The sequence below is a fragment of the Lutra lutra genome, chromosome 1 (assembly GCF_902655055.1).
Source record: "Lutra lutra chromosome 1, mLutLut1.2, whole genome shotgun sequence".
Classification (NCBI taxonomy): domain Eukaryota; kingdom Metazoa; phylum Chordata; class Mammalia; order Carnivora; family Mustelidae; genus Lutra; species Lutra lutra.
Genome location: NC_062278.1, coordinates 183,473,847 through 183,500,107, shown reverse-complemented (window position 1 = coordinate 183,500,107; position 26,261 = coordinate 183,473,847). Strand labels below are relative to the sequence as shown.

At 43.9% G+C, this 26,261-nt stretch overlaps 1 long non-coding RNA gene across 1 annotated transcript in view; it reads right to left on the bottom strand.

Moving 5' to 3' along the window:
* Positions 1-5,843: 5,843 nt before the first annotated feature.
* Positions 5,844-26,261, bottom strand: part of LOC125109692 (uncharacterized) — an 85,418-nt gene continuing 65,000 nt past the window's right edge. Inside the window, exon 5 of the long non-coding RNA XR_007130336.1 lies at positions 5,844-6,167. This is a non-coding gene — a long non-coding RNA (uncharacterized LOC125109692). The remainder of the gene's footprint in view (positions 6,168-26,261) is intronic.

The window sequence follows — 26,261 nt, the reverse complement described above, 5'->3', positions numbered from 1 at the left end:
ATAGTATAATCTGCCCTATTTATAATGATTAAGAAATTGAGACCCAGAGAAGTTCAGCAAGTTGCCCAAAACACACAGCAAGTAAGTGTGACAGCTAGATTCGATCTCAGACCTTTCTACCCCTGAGGCCCAGTCTCCTCCTCTGTGCCTCTGTTCATGTTTGTAATACCAAACTGTTCTCTTTGCTTTACTGTAAATGAACATTCTCTGTCATCATTACCTACTAAACTAGATCAAGAGATAACTTTTATTCATTTGTAGGTCACCCCCTGTTACTGGAAAACTCCTCCAACTAACCAGCAATGCTCTCAGCAGGGCCTGGGAGGGGGCACACCCGGATATGGGGCTGAGCAGTCCCTGAGCGGGGACTGCCAAGGACACTTCACACCATGCTCATGAGGAGAGAGGGGCAGCACAGAGAAGGAACTGGGGAGGGTGTTTCCAACAGAGTCATAATGGTCTGGGGTTCCCACAAAGTACCCTGTTGTCCAGGAAGTTGAGAAGCGTGATAACAAACGAACAGTGAGTTTTTAACAAAGACATTCCTCGAACCTGAGAGATGATTAAATGGCCGGGGTGGGGGGGGATGCTGTCAGGTGGGACTCCAGTATCATGAGCAGACAAGCTCTGCTCATTGTGCAGAAAGGAGTTCTAGAACTAGTTACTGCCACAGGGGAGGTCAGAAGCAGAGGGTACATCCCTGCCACTCCTCGGGACAAATGCCTTCTTTGATGACCGCACCCATCTCCAGTTCTCAAAAACAGCCCCCTGCTTGTGTTCATTGTTCCTGGCCTTTGTCAACAAGGTCAGCTTCCGAACTGGTCCTTTCTAGAGATGACCGGGAAAATTCCAGCAAGGAGCAAAGAGTGGTGGGGGAACGGGAGAACAGGACTGGTCAAGTGGAAAGAGAATAATCCTGATTTTAGCCCATAACATCCTGTAGTTGGTCCACACTGAGTTGAAAACAAGGGGATTGGAAGGGTTTTAGTAACCAGATTGCTCCTACTGCTCTGAGTGGACGGGAAATTTTAGCATGTCTTAACCAGGATTGAGAGCATAAGACCTCAAGTAGCCTTAGAGTCACTGGTGTAAGAATGTGTGTGCATGGGTATGTGTGAGCCTGTGTGCGCACTTACACATGGGTGGTAGCGGGATGGAGATCAGAAGGTGGGCCAGGCTCAACTTTTCAGTAACAGTGAATAATTACCAAACAGTTACCATAGCCAGATATCCTACAGTGTCTTACTCCATCCTGTCTTCGTTTGGGTTCCCCCAAAACCAAAGCCTGAGAAAAGGATCTAGGTGCTGGAAATTTCTTTAAGAGATGATCTCAGGAGCTGTGGGAGGGAGCGGTGAGAGATAGCCAGGAATGGGGAAATGTTGATACAAGGTGAATTAGTAAGGTGACCCCTCCAAACCCCCTCCCAGAACTGCCTGCCCTCAGGACCGGGCTGATGGGCCATTTGTCACCCCGTGCCTGTTGCCTCTGACTGGAGACTGCTCCTGGGGGCAGGCGCTTAAAGTTTCTGAGATGGTGCTGTGTGCCCTGCCCTGAGGGCAGCCTGAGCCTCGGTGCGTGGTGTCGTGCCCAGCGAAAGCCGAGACAGCCTAGGGATCCTCATCACAGGATGAAGAAGAACTATTATTCCCATTTTATAGACGAGGAACTGGAGGCCCAGAGAGATGGAGCTGCATGGACCACCCCGCTGGAAGGTGGCAAAGCCAGAACAGAGGATTCAGTTCAGGTCATCTGCCCTTGGCTAGTGACATCTCAGGACACTCAGAATGGATCACAAAGAGGAACATTTCCTGAGCTCCTACCTTATGTCAGACAATGTGATTTCACTGCCCTTGGTGACCCACACCTTGATCCCTAGCAGACTGAGAGGACCCCAAAGCCAGGGGGTGGTCAGCCTCATTACTTGGGACAACTGGAACACACCAGCACCTCCCTTCACCCCAAAAGGCTCCTTTCTTGGTATCAATCAAAGTCAATCCAAAATTCCGGGGCTGAAACAGAAATCCAGCACAGCCCCCAGAGCCTAAAGACCCTCTGCAGGGAATGACAGGCACCTTTCACTTCCCTCAGTCCCCTTGTCATCTACCACGAGATGATCCCTTCCACACACCTGTCCTTGAGCATCTGGCCTTTGTTTGCACACATCCCACAATAAGGAGCTCACTACCTCCTTTAGCCAATCAATTTTCACATTTCCAGCTCTATCTTCTTAAAGCATTTTCTGTGACAAACCAATCCTTAAGGACTCCCTGGAGGCAAGAAACAACTGGTGGATAAATACATCTGGGAAAAGCTGTTCATGATAGTACCTTCTTAGTGATTTATACCACAGTAGTATATGCAGGGCGTTAAGAAATACAATGTTGAGACACTTGTTTAATTTTGCTTACTTGAAAATTTCTCAAGTCTGTTTCACTACAGAACACTTTAAGAATCTATAACCAGGGCAGGTAGGGGTGTAGGGACAGGGTGGGGGTGTGGGGACAGGGTGGAGGGGTCCCTGGGTGGCTCATTTGGTTAAGTATCTGCCTTAAGCTCAGGTCCTGATCCCAGGGTCCTGGAGTAGAGCCCCACGTCAGGCTCCTTGCTTGGCAGGGAGCCTGCTTCTCTCTCTGCCCCTCCCCCTGCTTGTGGGGGCTTTCTGCCTCTCAGATGAATAAAGGACATCTAAAAAACAACAATAACAACAGGGACACCTGGGTGGCTCAGTCCGTTAACGTTAACGGTCTGCCTGTGGCTCAGGTCATGATCTGGGGGTCCTAAGATTGAGGCCCCCATCACCTCCGTGCTCCCTGCTTCTCCCTCTGCCTGCTGCTCCCCCTGCTTGTACTCTTGTGCTCTCTCTCTGACAAATAACATCTTTAAAAAAGGAAAAAAACAACAATCTACAGCCTTCCCACAGTACTCTGTATTCTGAAAGCGCTGGGTCAGCAAGCTTCTCCTGGGGGTGGAGTCTCTCTTTCCTGAGGTTCCAGTGATTCCTTCACCTGGCTGTTGCTAAGCTCTGGGGTACAGAGAACAAGCCTGCCCATCCCCCCACACCCACCACTGCAGATCTGAATAACAAAGGTTTAATTCTCCCTGAGCACTTAGGGGGTGTCAGGTACTAGCTGAGTGCTTTCCATAGGTTACTTCACACCCTCCTTTAATGGATGGAGAAACTAAGGCTTGGAGGGATGAGGCGGTGTCACACAGCTAAGGCAGGAGGGGTGAGGCGGTGTCACACAGCTAAGGCAGGAGAGGTGAGGCGGTGTCACACAAGTATGGCACGACTGGAAGGCAAACCCAGCACCGCATAGGATATTTAGAGAAACACCTGGAGGAATGTCTGGCACAGGCTCAGTGTTCAATCATGTTATCTGTGTTGTGTTGTTGTTACTATTAATGTCATTATCTGACTGAAGAGGAAGTGCTCTTAACCATTCCTGGTGCCTTGCTGGAACCTTCTGTTCTCTGGATTAAACGTTCTTCACGTTTCCCCATGTTCATTTGATGTTTCTTCCCCACCATTTCTGCACGCTGTACACATCAGGAAGGACTGAGCACCGAGGCCACGGAGCCTTTCCCAGCTGAAAGCAATCTTCCATTTGCTCTTTCCACAGAAAGACTATTTTCTCTGTCAAATCCTCTGAAATATGGTGGAAATAAATCCTTCAGGAAGACCAGCGAAGGAGACCAGAGGGAGCTGGAGAGAAGCTGTCCAGAGGATGTTCATCTCCTAGACCAGGGTCAGCAAACTACAGACCACAGGCCAGATCTGGCCAGCCCAGTGCTCTTTGTAATGAAGGTTTTGTTGGAACACAGCTGTATCCGTTCATAGATGTATTATCTACAACTGCTTTTTGCACTCAACAACAGAGTAGTTACGAAAGAAACCTAAAATATTTACTGTGTGGTTCTTTTTACAGGAAAAAGTTTGTCAACTCCTGCTTTATCTTGTGGGAAGAAGAAAAGTAGGCTGGAGAGGATTTTGATGAGCCAGGTGTCTGCCTTTTCTTACGTTCCAGATGCTCTTGGAAAAGCCAGCTGGAAGTTGCAGGGGCCCAGAATACTACAGCTTCTAAGAACTTGCAAGTAAGAAAGATACAGCTCTCCACTGAGATAAGCTTTAAATCTATTCATGATGGATCAGAGACAAGATATGTGGAGTTCTCTGTGAAGACCACTGTATCACTCCAAGGCTAGGTATGTTGGCTCTTGGTGGATCAAGGTATAGGCCTATGTAAAGAGAGACTAGTCAGCCAAGTGGGGTTTGGTCAGCTTTGTTCACTTGGAGAAGAGGTCAATGCTGACAGGACTCCATTCATGTACTGCTCCAGGTCGGGGGAGACCTCCAATGGAGGGAGTATCTCAAGTGGCAAAGCCATTTACGACATGTTGTGGACAATCTTAGCGTAATGCCCTTGAACATTCAATTCACCTCAGTAACACCTTGTTTTGACTCCATCATCTTGAAACAAACTTCCGGGTATGACTTGGCTATTTCCCATGTAGTTCTGCCAACAGAGGGGGGATATTTCTGTGCCCCACACTTCCAGATGGATTTCAGGGTGACTAAGAATCCCCTGAAATTGTGTGTGCCATGTTGTGTGTGTTTGAGAGTGCCCCTTGTCCTGACGATGGGAACCTTCATGGTCATTATAGTCTCAAAGGGCTCCACGAAACACAAAGGGACCTGACATTCATCTGTGTGAGTGTCTCGATGAGGGTTTCCTTCTACCTCTCAGGCCGAGGGCAGGAACTCTGTCGGTTCCACCTGCCACTGTTCCTCCAGCCCTCAGCCCTCTGCCTGGCTCATGGGACATGCTCACGACATGTTCATCAGAGTAGGGATAAAAGTAAGGGAAGAGGAGAGGCTGGGAGGAGGGAAGAAGGCTTGACATGCAACCAGGAGTGTCCTGGTCCCTGTGATAGTTAGAATTTTCATTGTAAATTAATAAACTGACCTTCTGGTTTATGCAAGAGTCTCATGAGTGTGGGTAATAGATGTTCCCTATTATGGACACAGATTGCTCCCAGGGTGCTGCCTACAAAGCTCTATGACCAGAACCTGGACCTGGGGGAATTCACATGTTACCCTGTGGGGCTCCTTGGAGATAGGCTGCTGGCTTTTTCGCCAAACGGAAGAGGAGGGCTTTATCATTCCCGTCATGGAATCACCCCGGCCCCAATGGCAAGTGCTCTCTTCCTGCAGTGTGAGAACATTTAAAGTCTGTGTCAAGGGCCTGAGCCAGTGTTGTCACATTTAATGTTCACATTAACATTTAATGTTCATTGAAAAAAATGGAGGCTGTATTATCTTGAATAACTGAAAAAAATATAGATTGTATGTCTGTTTTCATTATTAAGTCTAAAAATATGATGGAATCACCCACAAGGTACTTGTTGTAGCATATAACTACAGACTTTCTAAAGCAATGAGGCTAAGTAGAAGTTAAAAGAGGAATCACTGCTACTTTTGAAGCATAGGGCCTGTTAATACACACTGGAGCCCAATATGGCCCCAACCCACCATTTTGAGGGAGGGGCTGCCCAGGCTTTGCTTGGCATAACATTGGTGGCAACAGCTTGGTAAGCAGCAGCCTCCAGCCTTAAAAAAGAACAATTTAAACTTCAGATTATTTGAGATTTTCCAAGTGGTTAGGGAACATCAGAATATTCTGTGAGGACTGAAAGATAGTCATGCCTGCCTTTGTTGACTTATGCAAAGCTATATTTTATTCTCTAACTCTCTTTTTAAGGCACACACACAGTCACACTCACCACACATACACACGCAAACCTTAGTTTGGATAGTGCTTAGATAGTGCTACATGTCCGGAGAAGTGCTCATTATCTACTGCAGCATTTAAAAAAAAAAAAAAAAATCACCCCCAAGCCTCAGAAACTTGAAGCAACAAACATTATCTCCCAATGGTTCTTCAGGTCAGGAATCCAGGAGCAGCTTAGCGGAATGGTTCTGGCTCAAGGTCTCAAGAGGTCTCATGAGGGTGCGAACTATCACCTGAATCTGTAGTCTCATGGGCTCAGTGAGGGCTGGAGGATGTTTCCAGCTTGCTGTTGGCTGGCCTCAGTTCCTTGATGGCTGGTAGCTGGATGCTCTAGTTCATGGACTACTCCATAAGGCCACTCACAGCATGGTTGCTTGCTTCCTCCGGAGCAAGAGAGGCAGGGAGAAAGAGGGAGAGCAAGAGAGGTGGGAGATTTTTATAGCCTAATATCAAAAGTGACACACCACCACTTCTCCATAGGCCATTGGTCAAAGAGAACAACTGTGATAGAGTATAGGACAAAAATACACAAGAGTGTGAATATCAGGAGGTGAGGATCATTGAGGGGACAACTTGAACCTGGCTACCATAGAACATTTAAAAATACATCTACAGATTCTTTAGTATTCCCACACTCCCCCATTTTCAAAAAGTAGAAATGGATTTTTCTCCTTTTGAATAGAGCTGGACCTAGTGACTTTCTCATAACAAATAGAATGGGGTGGACTGATAGCATGTGATTTCACATAGCCAAGGTCATAAAGAGCATTGTGGCATCCACCTTTCTCTCTTGGATGACTCTCTCTGGGGAAAGACAGCCTCTGTGCCATGAGAACTCTCAAGAAGCTGTACAGAGAGGTCCAGACAAGAGGAACGGAGTCCTCTTGCCAACAGCCAGCACCAACTGACCAGGCATGTGAATAAGCCATCTAGAAAGGTCCTCCAGGACTAGGTCCTCCAGCCCCAGTCAAGCCTTCAGATGATGACTGTGCTGGCCAAGAAAATGACTGCAACCTCCTGAGAGACCCTGGGCCAGAACCACCCAGCCAAGCTACTCCCAAACTCTTGACCTACAGATAATCTGGGATATACTAAATGTCTATTACTGTTTTAAGCCATTAAGTTCTGGGGTAATTTGTTAGGCAGTAATAACTAATACAACACACTTATTGAATTTCAGAGGTCTTAGCTGCAAACAGAATCCACCCCAGCTAGTTTAAACAGAAGAGGAACGTATTTAAGGAATTAGGTAGTTCACTGAATTCCTGGGAAGACTAAAGAATGAGACTTGATTTAACAAAGCCATGACCTTTCCTGTGGAGACCCTTCTGCTACCATTGCTAGCAAAGACCCCAGAGACTGTAGGAAAAAGGGACTGCCACTGGGACTGCTACCATCTTGCCTCTGTAAGTGGGATGTCTTCACTGCTACCCCACGTGAAGAATGGGTTTTACATGTACTTACTTCCAAACCAAAGCCTGTGTAAGGGTTGGGTCAAACGTCTATATTTTATTGTGATGGGTAATTTTATGTGTCAACTTTGTTGGGTCACAGTGCCCATATATTTGGTCAACCACTACTTTGGATTTTTCTGTGAGGGTGTTTTTGGATGAGATAAACATTTAAATCAGAGGTGTCTGATTAAATCAGATTGTCCTCCATAACATGGAGGTGGGCCTCGTCTAATCAGTTGAGAGTCTGAATAGAGCAAAAGACTGACATCCCCCCAAAAAGAAACAACTCTGCCAGCAAATGGCTTTTGGACTTGAATTGCAACACTGGCTCTTCCCTGGTTATCTATAATCATGTGAGCCAATTCCTTAAACTCCCTCATTCTCTTCCTTCCTCACCCCCTCTCAACAGATAGATATACCAATAGATATACCGACAGATATATCTATATTTATAGATACACTTGCATATATATAATATATATTATCCCATTGGTTCTGTTTCTCTGAAAAACTCTGATTACCACACTTAGTTACAAAGGAGGTTCAGAAAATGAATTTCTGGCTTAGGCATATTCAGACCCGTAGGGTGAGAAATTCTACAAATATAGGGAAGCCGTTCTAGTTGCTGGGTGGCCAAAAAGCCTATCAATATCTGCTGTGTTTATTATGTAAATAACCAAACACAAGCAATCTCTTCTATCAAGGTAAACTATTCCTCAATAACCACCTCTCTCCTTGATCTGCAGAGAAATACACAAGATTACAGTGTGGTGTGTCTACCTCAAGCTATTTTTTTTTTAATTGTAAACTTCATTTTTAAAAATTTTTATTCTTTTTTAATTGAATTGAATTTTTTTTTTACATAGCCTCTACACTCAATGTGGGGCTTGAACTCACAACCCTGAGCTCAAGAGTTGCATGCTCTACCAACTGAGCCAGCCAGGTGCTTCCAAGTTGTAGACTTTAAATTAATCTGTTGCAGACATGCACCTGGTGAGATTCCAAGGAATTCTACTTATATTTAAGCCTTTGCTCTACAGACACTATAGTCTTTTTCTGTACATAACTTCTTCCTTTAATTATATACATTTGTAAATAATGAATGACATTTCCCTCAAGAGATTTTCTAATTTTATCTGTTGATCCAAATTAAAGTCTGACCATAATTCCTTCTCTAGGGAATGGTATTGTAAGCCTGTAAGTAAAGTTATAAGCATCACAGACCCCTTGGGAGGAAGGTGGTAGTTTTTTCTTGGTAAGAAAAATCCCATGAAATCTCATTAATTCAGATTCCTTAAAGTTGGAATTTGTGATTATCCAACCTTTCCTGTTTGGAGTTGGCCTTTTCATTTTCTCTGGGCAAAGCGATTAAATAAAAAAGTCCAATTGCAAGGGTAAATGTTTCAGTAGCTACAGCTTTAGAAGGCTTTAGCTCACAATTTATTTGGGTCCAAATGGAATCTGCTATAGAGAAGTAATTATTTTTTTCCTAAGTTGAAAGGAGCAATGATGACTGATTCTATCACAGAATTTTCAAGAGCTGTCTGAAAAGACTGCCATAAAATTTTGTTCCTTGCTTTAAACAGTAAAGCTCAAATCTATGTGGGACTTTGGACTCTTCTAAGAAACAGCATTCACCTAGGATTATGATTTAGGAATAATCCATGATCTAATGGAAGTATCTAAGAGAAAGGACATCCCAAAATGATTGCCAAAGCTATTCTCTAAAAAGAAACCTACTAAAGTAAAAGCAAGCAAGATTCAGGCACAATAAGAAGATAATTATAAGTTCTATGGATATTTTATTTTATTTTTTAAAGATTTTAATTAATTAGTTAATTAATTATTTTGAGAGAGAGCATGCACATGTGGGGTGAGGGGAAGGGCTGAGGGAGAAGGAGAGAGAAGATCTTAAGCTGGTTCAAGTCCAGCATGCAGCCCAAGGCAGGGCTTGATCCTGCAACCCTGAGACCATGACCCTAGCTGAAATCAAGAGGTGGACACTTAATCAGGTAAGCCACCCCAGTATCCCTAAAGCTTTCATTTTTAAAGTAATCTCTATACCCAGTGTTGGACTCGAACACACATCCCCGAGATCCAGAGTCCCACATTCCACCAACAGAGCTGGCCAGGCACTCCATAATTTCTGCAAGTATTTTAAAACTGAAACATCTGTAATAATGTTGGTGAAGGTTCTGAACTTTGAGATAGATACAATTCCTTAGGCATGAAGGAGAAGCACTTTAAGAGTCCTATCTTTTTTGTTTGTTTGTTTTGTTTTTTAAGTAAATTTTGTGCCCAACATGGGGCTCAAACTCATAACCCCAAGATCAAGAGTCACATGCCCTACCAAGTGAACCAGCCAGGTGCCCTGAGGGATCATGGGTTTTCAGTAGAAAGAGCCTCTGTCCTGTAACCATGGCCTGCTGTTGCTCAGTGAATAGGTTCCACCCAAAGAAACAGATGCAGCGTCTTTATGGCTCAGTGGGGTAAGTCTCTGCCTTCAGCTCAGGTCATGGCCTCAGGGTCCTGGGATCAAACCCCGCATCAGCAGGGGGCCTGCTTCCCCCTCTCTCTCTGCCTATCTCTCTGCCTAGTTGTGATCTCTGTCTGCCAAATAAATAAATAAAATCTAAAAAAAAAAAAAAAAAGAAGAAGAAGACTTATTTTTTTAAAAAAATGGACCTCGTAAGCTCTTGGGAGAATTAAGCAGGGTTCAGAGTCAACACAGTGCCCAGGAAAAAACTTCTGGATTCATGTGCCCTTATTTCTTTATTCTATGAGCCAAACAGACATTATCATCTTTCAGCTGCCCTTACAAGACAAGAAAAATGTTGGGAAGCTCTAGAGGAAAGAAAGCAAGGCAGCCCCTTCTTTGCTGAGTAGCCCCAAGAATAGCAGCTGTTGGCAGCTACAGAGTGACAGCCCTCCGACCCCTCCTTTTACATGTTGTAGGCATGTTTCTGAGGGCCCTGTTCACTACCCTTCCACAGGCTTCTCTGCCCACAGCCTTCCAGAGCTGCAGTTTCTTAAACATTAAGTGATGTACGCTTGCTTTTAAATGCAAACATTCTAGCAGTTAATAATTAAAAAGTGAAATCCCCTACCTCTTATCCCAGAGTGTTAACCATGTGAGGAGTTGAAGGTGGACCTTTCTGATCCTTTTCTCCATGCATGGACAATCAGTGCTTTGCATCTCTTCTCTATGAATCAGCCTATAAGCTCTCTCACGATCACTTATGTATTTGGTCATCTGCTGATCTATCCAAAATTTACCCACATCTGCCAGTAGTGAAGGAGGTTTATATGCCAGACAGTGATGAGTCTGAACATGCAGCTGTAAAAACACAAGATTCTTTCCGGTGCAAGAAACAGAAAACAGGGGCGCCTGGGTGGCTCAGTCATTGGGCGTCTGCCTTCGGCTCAGGTCATGATCCCAGGTTCCTGGGATCGAGTCCTGCATCGGGTTCCCTCTCAGCAGGAAGCCTGCTTCTCCCTCTCCCTCTGCTGCTCCCCTGTTTGTGTTCCCTCTCTCGTTGTGTTTCTCTGTGTCAAATAAATAAATAAAATCTTTTAAAAAAAGAAAGAAAGAAAGAAAGAAAGAAAGAAAGAAAGAAAGAAAGAAAGAAACAGAAAACAAAATGACCAAACTCCCTCAAGAAAAAAAAAATCTATAGGCCCCCTTGCACACAAGTTTAGGGAGCAGGTCTCACCTCACTTACAGCATGATTCAGAGGCCTGAAGAGATCCCCAGGACCCTATCTCTCTCTCCCCTCCCTTCTCTGTCCTTCCCCCACACTGGCTTTATTCTCTGGCCCCAGGGATGGGCAAGATGGCTGCCCGTGGTCTGGGGACAACGTGCCCTTCCAAGCTCAAGTCAGGTGGAAATGTGACCCAACACAAGGGCTACCGCCTCTCATTGACCCTGGTCACCCTCTTGAAAAGTCCACCTCAGCTCCTTGTTACTCTTATATTCCCATTACCCTGTTTTATGGGTTTTTTTTTTTAAATACTTATTATCAATTGAAATTATGCTGAGTATTTGCTACTTGTTTATTATCTGCCTGCCCCCACCCCCAGAAATAGAAAATAGAAAAGCTTTCCTGGAGCAGTATCCTCACCATCTTGATTCCCTGCTCAATGTCTCAACTCCTCTCAATAAATATTTGTTGAATCAGGGGCACCTGGATGGCCCAGCTAGTTGAGGTTGGACTCTTGATTTTGGTTCAGGTCATGATCTCGGGGTCCTGGGATCAAGTCCAGCTTCAGGGTCTGTGTTCAGTGGGGAGCCTGCTGGAGATTCCTTCTGTCTCTCTCCCTCTGCCTCCCCCCACCACTCGCACATGGATGTGCTCTCTCTTGCTCTAAAATAAATAAATCAATCTTTAAAAAATATTTGTTCAGGGGCACCTGGGTGGCTCAGTGGGTTAAAGCCTCTGCCTTCCGCTCAGGTCATGATCCCAGGGTCCTGGGATTGAGCCCCACAGGGAGCCTGCTTCCTCCTCTCTCTCTCTGCCTGCCTCTCTGCCTACTTGTGAACTCTCTGTCAAATAAATAAATAAAATCTTCAAAAAAAATTAAAAAAAATATTTGTTCAATGAACGAGTTAGTCACTGTAGCTCCCAAACACCTGGAATGAGAATTAGGGAGAAGACAACACCCCAGAGGAATATCGATGTCCTGTTAGCAAAAGAAAGGTGATTGGGATGCACGTATTGAGTGGCAAAAACCACAGAGGTCCACTGCGTCAGCGAAGCGTTCTACGTGGATTTCCCGCATGTGAGACAAGATACTGTAGTGCTGTATTTGAATGTGGGGTTTGCCGCTTATTAGACGATGACTTTTCATAAGTCACTTTGCTTCTCTCAGCCTTGGATCCTATTGTAAGTAAAATAAGAAACAGACCTACCTCTTCATGTGGCCATTAGAAGTAACATATGTAAAGTGGCCAATAAATAGTAGATTCAGTAAATTGTTGTTTTTACTCTTCTTGTGGCTCTGGTTATCTACTCCTTGTGAGCCTATCCTTTTGATATTTCAGAAAAAATCCAATGAAAACACATTTCAAAAGCCCCAAGTGTGAGGGAATGAGAGGCTGGTTAAATGGCCACTCCACTTTTTTTAAAGTGAAAGTTATCAGAAAATTTAACCCTAGCACAGTGTCCCTTGGATCCATGAGGTCACTGGCAAGCAATGATTTGGCAGTGTGATTTTTAAAAATATCGAACAACTGGCCAAGCTGTGCGTTCACGAATCAGTATGATCCAATGGATGACTTAGAATGGATGCTGGCCTTACGTAACATGTCCAACTGTCCTAGGATGGAGGCAGGACTAACCAGGAGTTGCTTTTGGTCAAAGCATCATTGGCATCTGGTCACACAGCTTCATGTCGGGTACGGTGAGCAGCTGCTCTTCATCACCGTCTGGGATGATCTCTTCCACTCAATTGATGATTGGGGTGTAACTTGGCATTTGCGATGCCATGGCTGATAGCCGCCTATCCTATTCTCCCGGGCCCTCCCATGGAAAACCAGACATTGTGGCTTTACAGCATGCCTGCTTAGCTCGTCTGACCATACCGTCACCCACAGGGGAGAATGCACACGCTTGGGGGCTCAGTGAAGCTGAGGACTGCCCAGCAGCTCAGGCCAACACGCAGTCCTTAAATGATGTGGGTGATGGCCACAGTCCTGGTGGGTTATTAGAAATCAAGCAAATTTTACTGAAATCAGGCTTGTAAGTGCAGCATACAAATAATGAAAAGTTAGGTCACTGGTGATACCACTAATGACAGCTCTGACTTTTCCTTCAGACCATTCTCTTGGCATTATTATAAAATCACTGAACTAGAAGAATCAAGTTTCTGATTTCCCAGGAAGACCTATTCCAGAACCTTCCAACACAGAAAGCAAACTCTAGAGGCCCACCCAGAAAATGCACATCATCTCCTTATTAGTAACTACCTTCTGCTGTTATACTAATCATGTAGCCTTAAGACTTTCTCAGTTAATTGAACTCTTTGTTGCTAAAATTTAGCTACTTTGCCTATAATTACCACTTTTCAATGACTTGAAATTTAAGTCATTTTTTGAGAATTGTAGTCAAACACACCTAGCATAGAAGTTACCACTTAAACCATCTGTAGCTGGATAGTTCAGTGGCACTAAGAACATTCACAGTGTTGTCCAACACCACCAGCAGCTCTGAAGTTTTGTCATCTTCCCACACTGAAACTCTGTCCCTATGAATCATGACTCCTATTGCCTCCTCCCTCCAGGCCCTGGAAAGCACTGTTCTGCTTGCCGTCTCTACGAATCTGATTGCTGTAGGTACCTCCTAGAAGGGAGATCACACTGTAGCTGCCCTTCTGTGACTGGCTTACTTTTCACTTAGCATCACATCCTCAAGGTTCATCCACATCGAAGCACCTGCCAGAACTGCCTTTCTTTTTAAGGCTGAATTTGTATTCCATTGCACAGTTACACTATGTTTTGTTATCCAAGCATCGCTGATGGACATTTTGGTGGCTTCAACCTTTCGGCTAGTGTGCTGCTGGAACATGGGCTAAGTCAGTATTAAAGGTTGTTACTTTGGGGGTGGCTGGCTGGCTCAGTCGGTGGAGCATGTGACTCTTGGTCTTGGGGTTGTGGGTTTGAGCCCCACGTTGGGTGTAGAGATTATTTTTTAAAAAATGAAATCTTTGAAAAATAAATACAATTTGAAAAGGTTGTTATATTTCCCCAGACTTGTTAACTGGATTCACACCCTGAGTATTAGTTCTCACTGTTATGTTCAATGTTCACGACAAGGCCCTCCCACTAGGATTTATTTATACAGGAGTTCAGAGATGTGATGGGAAGGTTATCATACAAGACCCCAGGTGGTCTCTTTTAGGTCCCTTCAGGTGTCTCCTTGTCACAGCATATGTTTGCTTGTCCAGCTGAGCACCAGAGAGACAATCCTTACTTTGTCCTCAAACTAGAGCAACTTTCATTTTGTCAGTAGTTGGTCAATGTGAGGGAAGAGGGAAGATTTTAGAAATGGGTACCGAGTGGGTAATTTTCATTTTCTTTTTCATACTCTGGCATGTTTCACATTGTCTACAATGGTCTTGTATTACTTTCCTAATAAAAAAAGAAAATATTGTTTTTCTTTTTCTGGGTTTTTAAAAATAAAATTATGCGTGAATAAATCCCCTTGTAGAAGACAGCCAGCAAAACTTTTTCTATAAAGGGCCATAGAGTAAATATTTTAGGTTTTGTGGCCCATGTGGTCTCTGACACAGCAATTCAACTCTGTCTTTGTAGTGTGAAAGCTGTCACAGAGAAGATATGAACAAATGGGTGGGGCTATGTTCCAATAAAACTTTATTTATCAATACTAAATTTTGAATTTCATGCAATGGGCACTTTTTCAACTAATAAAAACCATTCGCAGCTTATAAGCTATACAAAAACATTTGGACCACTGGTCATAGTTTGAGAACCCCTGCTCTAGAAGGAAAATAGCATAGACAGGATAAAACATGGCATTTAAATTTTGTGCCAATTGCAGTCTTTTCCAGGCCTTCTCATATGCTTGTTTGTTGGTTGGTTTTTTTATATTTTATTATGGAAAATTTCAGACACATTAAAAAAGTGGAGAGAATAATCCCCATGTATCTACCCTCCAGCTTTAACAATGACCAACTCATGTCTATACTGCCAGCCACCCACTCCCTGTTCCTTTTCATTACTTGAAGCAAGTCCCAGACATAGTATTTTATCCGTAAATATTTTAGTATGCATTTCTAAAGACAATACTTCATTTAAAAATATCCTTGTCACACCTAAAATAAATAACAATAGGGGTGCCTGAGGGATGTAGTCGGTTGAGTGCCTGACTCTTGGTTTCAGCTCAGGTCATGATCTCAAGGTTGTGGAATCGAGCCCTGCCTTGAGCTCTACACTAGGCTGGGAGTCTGCTTGGGATTGTCTCTCTTCCTCTCCCTCTATCCCTCCCCACCCAGCACTCTCTCTCTTTCTCTCTCAGATGAATATATCTTTAAAAACATAAATAAATAAAGTAATAAAATAAAATAAATAACAATCATTTTAACTTTAAACATGCTGAAGCACAATTTCAGAAACATTTTACCTAACAAAACATCACCAACAGCATTTAGAAGTTCATTATCGCGTAGTGGTTTAAAGTCTGGAGTCTAAAACCAGACACTACTTAGTAGCAAGGTGGTATGGGAACAGGTACTCAAACTTTCCATGCCTCAGTTACCTTATCTGTAGAAAAGAGGATGCTGAAAGCAGGTGCCCCATAACATTGCTGTGAGAGTGAGATGGACTACACATGAAAGGTTTGCTACAGTGCCTGGCACACAGTACGTGTTAGCCAGGGTCAGCAGCTACTATCAACTTCCTGCTGCTGTTTCTACTTTCTCTGGTAGGGTTCTTGTTGGAAAGCGCAGAAGCTCCTTACACTAGTTCAAGAAGTAAGGGGGGTGTGTATTTGGGAGTCAGCGTTAGTCTACAGGGATCTTATAGAAACTAAAAACAGGAAACAAAGCACAACTAGCCCTATGGGGATGAACTGGAAAGTCAAAACTGGGACTATTTGGGGGCTGTACCTCCTTTCTCAGTTTCCTTTTCTCAACTCAGTCCCTCCATTTGCTAGTCCTCGTTACTGGACAGCTCTCTTGCATTTGCCTCGTCCTTGGCCCAACATGGCCCAAAGTCCAGACTACCCTTCATATCCTCTTAGCTATAGCTTCCCCTGTGGAATGCCAGTAGTCCCCACTCTTTCTTGGCACTCTAATTCCCAAGAAAGAAATGATGGGCTGGCCTTTGATCGGTGGCTTACAGCTAGGTGTGAGAGGCCACAGTCATAAGAGCACATCAACTGACCATTTTTAGAGACTCTGGTAAGCAACTTCATCATTCAGGGTAGACTAATGTCTGCTGTGAAAAACAAATAAGCTTCACAGGTTGAAGGCAGAGCAGGTTATTTCTGGTCCACAAACATGTCGTCAAGGGTGGGCTAGGGGTCTTGCTCTGGAATACACTACCTTCAACCATGGCAGAGGGGAACAAGTCTCTGGAAAAAAAAAGTCACACTGACTCGTAAAGTTTCTGCATCAAACATGTCACTTCCACTCACACATCATTAGCCAAAGGAAGTCCCATGACTGTGCTTAAATTCAAGAAGGCAGGAAAGGACAGTCCTACTGTGTGTCAGAGGGAAGTGAGGGCTGAAGAGTTTGCGGACACCCCACGCATACCACAGTGGGGATGACACACAGTTCTCACCTGTGTCCTCTTCCTACCATCCAATCATGTGTATAAAGGCATCCGGGGAGAGCTATTCCTCCTTTAGTGCAAAAGGATGCCAACACTTTCCTTCCTGGACGGAAATACCCATTCTACAGATAGCAGTCTTTTGTCAAAGCAACAACAACCCTAACTCTGTTAGCTTTTTTCCCCTGGGCTCATTTTTCATTTCTTAAATCATTGAGATTATTTGATTTGAGACCCCTCCAAGGGCCTCCCACTTTTCTTAAAAGAAACAAGTGGAAATTAGTCAGAATAGCTAGAACAGCCCTTGACCACTGCAGAGTGACTAATTGTGCACCTTTCTGAATTAGGCTGGTGTTTTCTTTGACAACTGTTGCACGGCTGACTTCAATTCTGTCGGAGTCCTCTGTGACCCCAGCTCTGTGCCCCCAGTGGAGGTGTTCACTCAGATTTTCCACATCTTCTGAATAGTTTCCCCTGAACTCGTCCTGTTTTTAATGTACCACCTCTCAAATATCTCTCTTCCAAGTTGTTGGTGTTTAATAGCAAGGCAAAATGTAAACTTGACAACTGAAGTTCATTCTGCTGCTTCTAGCTTAAGATGGTCTCTTTCAGGCTCAGGTTCCCTAAATGGCCTGTTTTCTCATCTTGAGAGGTTTCCATAATTCTTACTCTTTCTCAAGATGGCATCTATCACCAACCCAAATGTCCCTCCACAGTAGAATCAACAAATTCCCTGTGGCATAATACAATGGGCTAGTGCTCTGGAACCCCTAGCACAACAGCCCTGGTGAATCCCCAGTGATGAATACCAAAGGAAGGAAGTCAGGCAATGACCACCACCCATTGTATGATACTACAGATGGGAAGTTCAAAGATGCTGCCTTGGTAGTCAAGTGAAAAGGGGATTATCTTTGGCAGGGCTCACTGGCCAGGAGGAAGCCCAGAGAGTTGTCTAGGGTGCTGACATGGTCTGTCTTAGTATGTGTGGTGGGTCCATAGGTGTCTACGTGGGGAAACGTTCATCCAGCTGTACACTTAGGACCTGGGTAATTCTCTGGGTGTATGCTATATCTCAATAAAACATCAACCAACATGGCATCTGGATATGGGGGAAAGCTTAACTAGCTCTGGGTGGTGGGGAGGGGAGCGCTCCTCTGTGGAAATTCACTGGTCCTTTGGCGGTGGGGGGGTGCGTGGCAGTTCTCTGTAAGTGAGTCCCTTGCAAGTATCTGCTGAGGAGGATTTGGTTCCACTTCTTGGAGTAGACCCGCAGCTGAAGTCTATGACTTAGGCTCGTGCTTGTCAACCCCAGACTCCTGCTGTCTGAGCGTTTCAGCCCCATCTTCCCCTCTAAGTGGGAAACCGCCAGGCCCTGAGAGAAGGTGGTGTTCTCAGGCTCATTGGCTGGCTGCCTCTCTCAGCCTTTTCTATGCTCCTGACCAGACACCCACTCCAATCCCAGCCTTCTAGAGGATAGGTGTTCCTGCAGTGCCAAAAAGGGCTTTTGTCTTACCTTCCTGTCTGAGAGCAACTGCCTAGGGCATTTCCTGTCTGGGGCCAGCTCCCTCCTGCTTTCCCCAGACAATGGGCAGAGATGCGCCCCAGGTTAAGAAGCTGTGTTGACCTTCACCAAAGGTACACTGGCAGGCATTTAGAAAGATATAACATCCGTTACTTCTGATTTCCTTATACAGAATCTCATTTCTTTTCATCATGTGACTTGGATGATTCAAATCAGTGTAGCTAGAATAGCATCACAGTATTTTAGCAATGAAGCGGTTCTTAATTATCATTCCAGATTCTAAGTGGGACAGTTTCTCATTGTGTGGTCTTAAGCACTGAATACATTTAGCATCTCCCCTCCACCCCCAACACACACATCAGTGCTACTCATTAATCATTACGGCCACCAGATAGACCTCACACCCCCTCCACACACACACCCATGATTCTAAATGCCTGAAGGCAGGGTTTTAGTCTAACTTGTTTATTTAGACATAAGGAAAATAAAATCCCAAAGCATGACTTATCCAAGTCAATGACAAAGCAGGATGTGGACCCCGATCTCCTGATCTCCAGTGCAGTGAGATTTTTAGGACACCCCATTGACTTTCAGTTCAGGTTTGAGGAACTAAAACAAGGCACTGCCAGAGAACTTCTGTTTCTTGCTGAATTTCTGCTTTTCTTTCTGGCCATGGAAGCTGCCTGTCATTTCCTCTTTCCCTCCCTTGAGGTTAGCAGACACTGTGGGACCAGAGCCCTCCGTTCTCTCCATGAGAGCAGCGATGGCAACACGTGTGAAAACACGCTGGCAGACACACCCAGGGTGGACTTGCCCTTCTAGCCACACTTGCCACCCTGATCAGTCTACATGGATACACAAACACGCAGCCGAGCTCTTCCTTCACGGCCCTCTGCTGTGTCCCACCAAAGATCGATAAAAGGAGGCGAGAACATAGGGTGCCTGAGTGGCTCAGTGGGTTAAAGCCTCTGCCTTTGGCTCAGGTCCTGGGATCAAGCCCTGCATCAGGCTCTCTGCTCAGTGGGGAGCCTGCTTCCTCCTCTCTCTCTCTGCCTGCCTCTCTGCCTACCTGTGATCTCTATCAAATGAATAAATAAACCCTTTTTTTAAAAAAAAGGAGGTGAAAATACACCTTTGACTGACTCTTTCTACCTCAGAGGCAGAAAGGACTCAATCCTGATGCCTTCTGTCACTCAGATGCAGGGAGTGAGATCCTGGCAGGTGCACAACAAAGCAAGAAGGAAGTTTAGCAGCGTTGCTGAGAATACAGGAGTTAGAGCCATTCGTTGATTCATTTGTTCATTTTTCATTTCAGTGTTCACTGAGCTCTTGCAATGACTAGCTCCATTCTGAACATCAGATAATACACAGGCAAACACAGCTTTCCCACCCTTGTGCATCTAACACTCTGTAGTCTTAGCTCAAATCCTGGCTCTGCTGCTTACCAGCTGTGTGACCTTGGGTGAGTTGCTTAATCTCTCTGAACCTCTACCTGTTCATCAATATATGAAAACATGGAGAATAGGACTGTGATGATTAAGTGTAGACACTTAATCATCTGGAAGGGGCTAGCCCAGGTCCTGACACATACAGGTGCTACATAAGTGACAGCTACTATGATTACTAAAAATTCAACATTCCATAGGAGAAATCCCTGAATCCCTATACCTATAATCTGAACATGAAATTTTGACTGAGCATTCTCCATTTTTCCCCAAATTACATATAATCAACCTACTTTTTCCAAAGTTGTTTAGTTGAAGAACAGAAACCAAAAATATGTATATGCTGTATATTTATGTTTATATTTAAATGTGGATTTATATTTAAATCTATATTTGTGCTGACATTTATAGTGTGTCTGTTTCATCTGGCCTTGTATCACAACTTCTGTATTCTAAGGTGAGGACAGCAATGAATTCTATTTGCAGCATACTTTAAAAAGAGCCTCGGGTAAAGACAAACATGACATGAACCATGAGTTTTTTAATATTCTGTTCTCTTCCCTGGGCCTCCACTCTTGACAGACACTTTACCTTATTTAGCCTCTGCTGCTTGGTCTTCAAACCTCTAAATAGATCGGTTACTTCAGGCTAGCCAAACCCTCGGAATTATTTGCCAGCAGCCCTTTGGAAACATATCCCCTTACTGTGAGCAAGAGCAGCCAAAGTGGACTGTGTGTTTGCTCTCAGCCCTCTCCCCTCTAAGCCTAGCTTCCACTGCCCAGCCTGTAGAAGCAAGGAGGGTCGAAGGAAGGAGCCCAGCTTTGAAGTCATTGCCAAGTATACAGTCCTCGGCAAGCTACAAGGCCTGGAGAGCCTCAGTGTCCCCGTTGCTGAAGTTGGGGACATATGTTTAATTTCGGAGAGTTATTGGCATAATTGACTAATAATTAAAACACCCATAGATGATAATTAATAATAGATAATACTACAGGTCATGAGATTCTGTACCAGGGATTAGCTTTAAAAGCAAACTCGCTGAGGCACCTGGGTGGCTCAGTCAGTTGAGCATCTGACTCTTGGTTTTGGCTCAGGTCATGATCTCAGGGTTGTGAGATTAAACCCCACGTTGGGCCCTGCACTCAGCGGGGAGTCTGCTGGAGATTTTGTCTCTCTCTCCCTCTGCCTCTCCCTCTGCTCGTGCATCCTCTCTTTCTCTAAAAAATTCTTAAAAATAAAATAAAGGCAAACTCCCTGGGAGAGGTGGTAGGTTTTACAGTTCAGGCCAGCTCTGGACAATTTTTATAAATCCTTTACAAGAAGGAAAGGAGTAGAGAGCCCTCTCCAAGTCCTCAGGTGTAGGAAGAAGCTGAAGAGAGAGGAGAACATCACAGAGTTGGCTAGCGCTCCAAGGAGATGATGAGAGCACTCCTATCACAGTTGGCCTTGTCTCCCTCTGGCCCTGGCAGGGTTCCTTAAAGCCCATCCCAAACCAACAGAAAGGTATGGTTCTAACAGGCTAGCTCTTTCAGCAAAACTAAAAATGTTAGGTGTGTCACCTTGCTGAATTTAATTTGCACACCTCTCACACCGTTCTCCAGATGGCCGGAAGCTAGCTGCACATACTTATGGCTCTAGGTCTCTATCCTTTGAAAAGACCTGACACAATTTTCTCTCTCAACGAGGTTCATTGCAAGTGAACATGTCCTAGGTGCCATTTTTGGAGCAGGAACGCCGGTGGGGAGCAAGCTGGATGTACTCCTACGTCTCTGAGCTTGGATTTCTGGGAGGAGGTGAGGAAGACAGCCCACGGTACCTGTATGATAAGGGAGGTCATAATAAGCTCTATAAAGGACTTAGAGTCAGGCTCAGTGACAGTGTCAAGGGAGGCCCTCTGAGGAGGTGGTATTTGAGAAGCAACCTGAATGAGGTGAGGGAGTGAGACAGGCAGAGCTCTGGCAGGATCACCCAAGCAGAGGGAATGGCAGCGTAAATGCCAGGAGGCAGCAGCACATTATGATTACCAGCCTACACATGAGGACACTGAAGCTCCAGAAAATTAAGTAACTGCCTAAGGCCACCTAACAGGTAAAAAGAAGACCATGATCTTGAACCCGGTGGCCCATCGGTTATTTCTTTTCTTTTCTTTTCTTTCTTTCCTTCTTTCTTTCTTTCTTTCTTTAAGATTTTATTTATTTATTTGACAGACAGAGATCACAAGTAGACAAAGAGGCAGGCAGAGAGGAGGAGAAGAAGGCTCCCTGTCAAGCAGAGAGACTGATGTAGGGCTTGATCCCAGGACACTGGGATCATGACCTGAGCTGAAGGCAAGGCTTTAACCCACTGTGCCACCCAGGCACCACCCCCATCAGTTATTTCAGAGCTCTTAGCACTCAAGTAACCAAATTACATGAATGCAATTAACAAAGTTACTTGTTCCAGCTTTCTCCCAAACCAAGGGCCATCTATCATTGTCTGGGTAACCATTATTATTAACGGCAAATATTTATTGAATGGCTACTACATACCAAGTGCTGTGCTAAGAGTTTTACAAGTGTTCGCTCATGTCCGCCTATCGAGAAATCTGTGTGATAGGGCCTCTCGCTGACTCAGTTGGTAGAGCATGCAACTCTTGATCTCGGAGTCATGAGTTCAAGCCCCATGATGGGCTGAGAGATTGAGTTTAAAAAAAAAAAAGGCAATTGAAAATGAAATCTATGAGCAAGTACCGTTAATATCCTCATTTTATAGATGAAGAAACAAGCCTGAGGCTTTCCACTGAAACCAGGCCCCAGGAAGCCTTTGTGAGGCCCAGCGTTGGGGCAAAGCTGGCAGGAAGGGAGATGGGAAAGGACAGTGTCCAGAAGGATCACTGGGAGACATACAGACAGCATCACCAAGGACAACTCACAAGGTTGGGCAGGGAAGTAGAAACTGGGTACGAGCTTTAGAAAGGAACCAGAGACCCCAGCATCAAGCCAGCCATGGGGAGAGAGAAACAGGGAGGCTGGGAGAGAAGTGCTGAGGGGCTAGACAATGATGTTCAGTGGGTGCACAGCCTCACCTGGGCCCCTGCGAGCCGTCAGCTCTGCTAGTTACAGTGGGTTTTCCCTCCGTGTCCACCTTAGTCTTCCCGTCACTCTCAGAAGAAGGTCATCCTGCTTCTTTGCAAGCAGGCTTTCAGAGGAGCAGAAAGAAAGTTATCTTTAATTCAGGAGGGCTCCAAGAAGCAAAGAAAATTCAGCACATTTTAAAAGTTTTTGTGCAACGTTGTTGTTCTGAGAGTTAGACACAGCCATGAAGGATAAGGACTTTGGGGTGAGACAGACTTGGGAGGTTGGGGGAAACCCTGAGCAAGTCGTAAGTCCCTTAAAGCTTCCATTTGCTCCTCTGTAAAGGGTGTGGGGGCTAAAAACATCTACATTAGGGGTACCTGGGTGTCTCGGTAGGTTGAGCATCTGACTCTTGGTTTTAGCTCTGGTCATGATCTCCCAGTAAGGCAACTAATTAAGCCCTGCTCCTGACTCTGCCCTCAGCCGGGAGTCTGCTTCCCACCCTCTTCCTTTGCCCGTCCCCCTGCTCATGCACACCCTGCCTCTCTGAAATAAATAAGTAAATTTGTTTAAAAAAATCTAGATTATAGGGTTATTAGGATAAATTAAGTAAGTTCTTATATATCAAGTTATTGGCCTAAAGCACATACTCAACAAATGAAAGGTAGTAGTAGTATCATTACTACTACTACTACCAGTACTGTAGTTTTAAAAGCATCTTTGGTAGTTCGGTAATTTTTTCAAAACTAAATATAAATTTTATTGTACAACCTAACTGTCATACTTCTTATTCGCTCATATGAAATGAAAACTATGTTCATACACAAACTTTCTTACGGGTGTTTAGAGGAGCTTTTACAATGCAGTTCATAAAAGACAAGACTTGGAACCAAACAAGATGTCCATGAGGAGGTTAATAGATAAATAACCTCTGGTACATCCTGATACTGGAACACTATTCAGTACTAAAAAGAAATGAGCCAACAAGCAATGAAAAACATGGAAGAACCACATTACTAAGTGAAAGAAGCCAACCTCAAAAGGCTATATACTATATGATTTTAACTATATGCCATTCTGGAAAAAAATGAACTATGGAGACAGTTAAAGTCCGTGTCAGCAGTAGGGGTGGGGAGATCGATATGCACGGCACAGAGAACTTTCAGGGCAGTGAAAATACCTGTGTAATACTAGAGTGATGGATACATGTCCTTGTATATGTCTAAAACCACAAAATGAACATCAAGAATGAACCCTAAGTAAATAATGGCCTTTGGGTGATTACAATGTGTTAGTGTAGGTTCACCGATTGTGATAAATGTACCACTCTAGTGAGGGATGTTGATAACAGGAGAGGTTGTGCATGTGTTAGGGCAGTGGGTATATGAGAAGTCTATAATTTTCCTCTCAGTTACTTGTCCCCCAAATAAATAAAGTCCATTTTTTTAAAAAACTCCCAAAAAAATTAAAAATGTAAAGTAAAAATAAAATGACAAAGGTCATGGTTCATTAAAAAAAAAAAAGATGTTTTGATGTAATCTTCTCCATGAATCCATTTCTGATCATCCCAATCAGATTATTAACATACATTTCCCTTTTCAGAATTCTCATTGCATTGTAACTTGGCTAGCAATTACCACTTTGGTTATACTGAAATTATTAGGAGATTTATCTATTTTCTTTATTAGAATATACTGGAAGATTCTAGCAGGAATGACAGCATATTACTCTGTTTTCTATCTTACACAGGGATGGTGCTTAAAAAAACCCAACTGTGGAATTTAATCACGGGGATTCTAGATTTCTAGCACTGTCTGATAAAGGTATTAACTAGTCACATGTGACTAGTTAAATTTAAAATTAAATTAGTTTAAAGTTAAACTTAAAAATCAGTTCCTCAGTTGCACTAGCCACATTCCAAGCTCTCAATAGTCACATGCCCCTAGTGGCCACCATATTGGATAGCTCAGATGTCAGATATGTCCATCACTACAGAGAGTTCTATTGAACAGTGATATTCTAGAGCATCCTTGTTCAAATTTTTCATTTAGTCCCTGAATTAAAGTTGTGTTTACAATGCTTATACTTTATTTTCAAATTAAATAAAAACATTGTCCTAAAAACTGTTTGAATTACCCAGACTTGTCTACGCCCATACCACCCTGAAGGCGCCCAATCTCATCTGAATTACCCAGATTCTACTCTCTAAATACCACTTACCACTAAGAGAAACTAAGCTCTTTAGAGAAATGACTGATTTCAGGTCTAGAGAAAGAAATACTTAAGATAAACTTGGCCATCTACTCATATCAGAAAACAAGGAAGCTACCAAAGACTAGTGGGGTCCTGCCAAAAGGATTCGGGAGTCAACTCAGAGAAGATCCCAAGAGCCAACAAGGGGACCATTTGAGGATTAATAAGAATTAACCACAAAGGACTGAATCACACTGCATATGTAAATCACAAGCTCATAAAGAACAAAATGAAAACAAACAAACAGAAAAACTCCTCTCTGTCTTTTCAGAAGATGACAGGGAAAGAATTTATTATTTTGAAAACTGGTAGGTAAAGGGGAAGAGTCAAGTCTTTACCCTGTCTTTCCTGTATGAATTGTTCCTCAGGGTAACCACAAAGAGCTATCTGTAGAACCCATACCAGCTGGTAAATAATTAAGAACAATGAAAGAATTAGAATATCCCATTTTTCCAAATCCCTACTGAAAGAATGGATGGGGCCAATGATCATCAGTGTCTGCTAAGAGCACAGAAGGAAAAACCAGGCACCAGCCTCCTGCTGTAGGAACACACACCTTGACCACATCAAATCTAACCTGCATGAGACCCCAAGACCAAGCCTCAGCATCTAGTAGCCAATCACCAGGAAATGTAGAGGATGAGGAATGCATTCAGTGACACCAGAGAATCCAGACGCTGGGAAACTTCCCTGTGTAAAGGGGGATAAAATAGATGATGTGGGAACCTGCAGATTAAAATAAAGTTAAGAGACATCTGACGTAGCAACCAAATGCAACAATTAGACCTTGTTTGGATCCTGATGTAAATAAATCAGTTGAGAGCGCGCACCCACACCTGGAAGTGGGGGGCGGGGAGACGCGGAGAGAGTTAAACAATGATATTTGGTTATATTAAGGAATTATTATTGATTTTTAAACTGTAATTATGTATCATGGTTATATCTTTTGTAGAAGAGTTCTTATCTTTTAGGGACACATACTGAAATACACAGATAAAAATGACTCAATGCTGGGATTTACTCAAAATAATCCAGGAGGAAGACAGGAAGTAGGGGTGGGGGAAGCAAACAAGACTGGCCAGCAGTTGGTGACTGCTGTAGCTGGATTTATCATATATGTGTGAAATTTTTCCTAATAAAAAGTCTATCTCTCTGATTTGGTCTCTGTTTTCCCCAGCTCCATCCTATAATCTTTTTAAAATAAATTCTCCAGGAGGACATTTTTCTGTTCTTATTTGGCAAGTGGAGGGGCTTAGGCACAAATGTTCGGAGGGAAAAGCAGTCTCTGAACACATCAGAGGGCTGTTACATTAGAAATCTTAGCAAGCTCCCCCCAGATGGTAACCTCCTTACAAAGCCTCACTATCTGCTGGGGTGGTCTCTCTCTCCAGGTGTTCTAATTCACCAGCCACATTGTCATTCAAGTCACATGCAAATTACATTATTCCAGAAATTTGC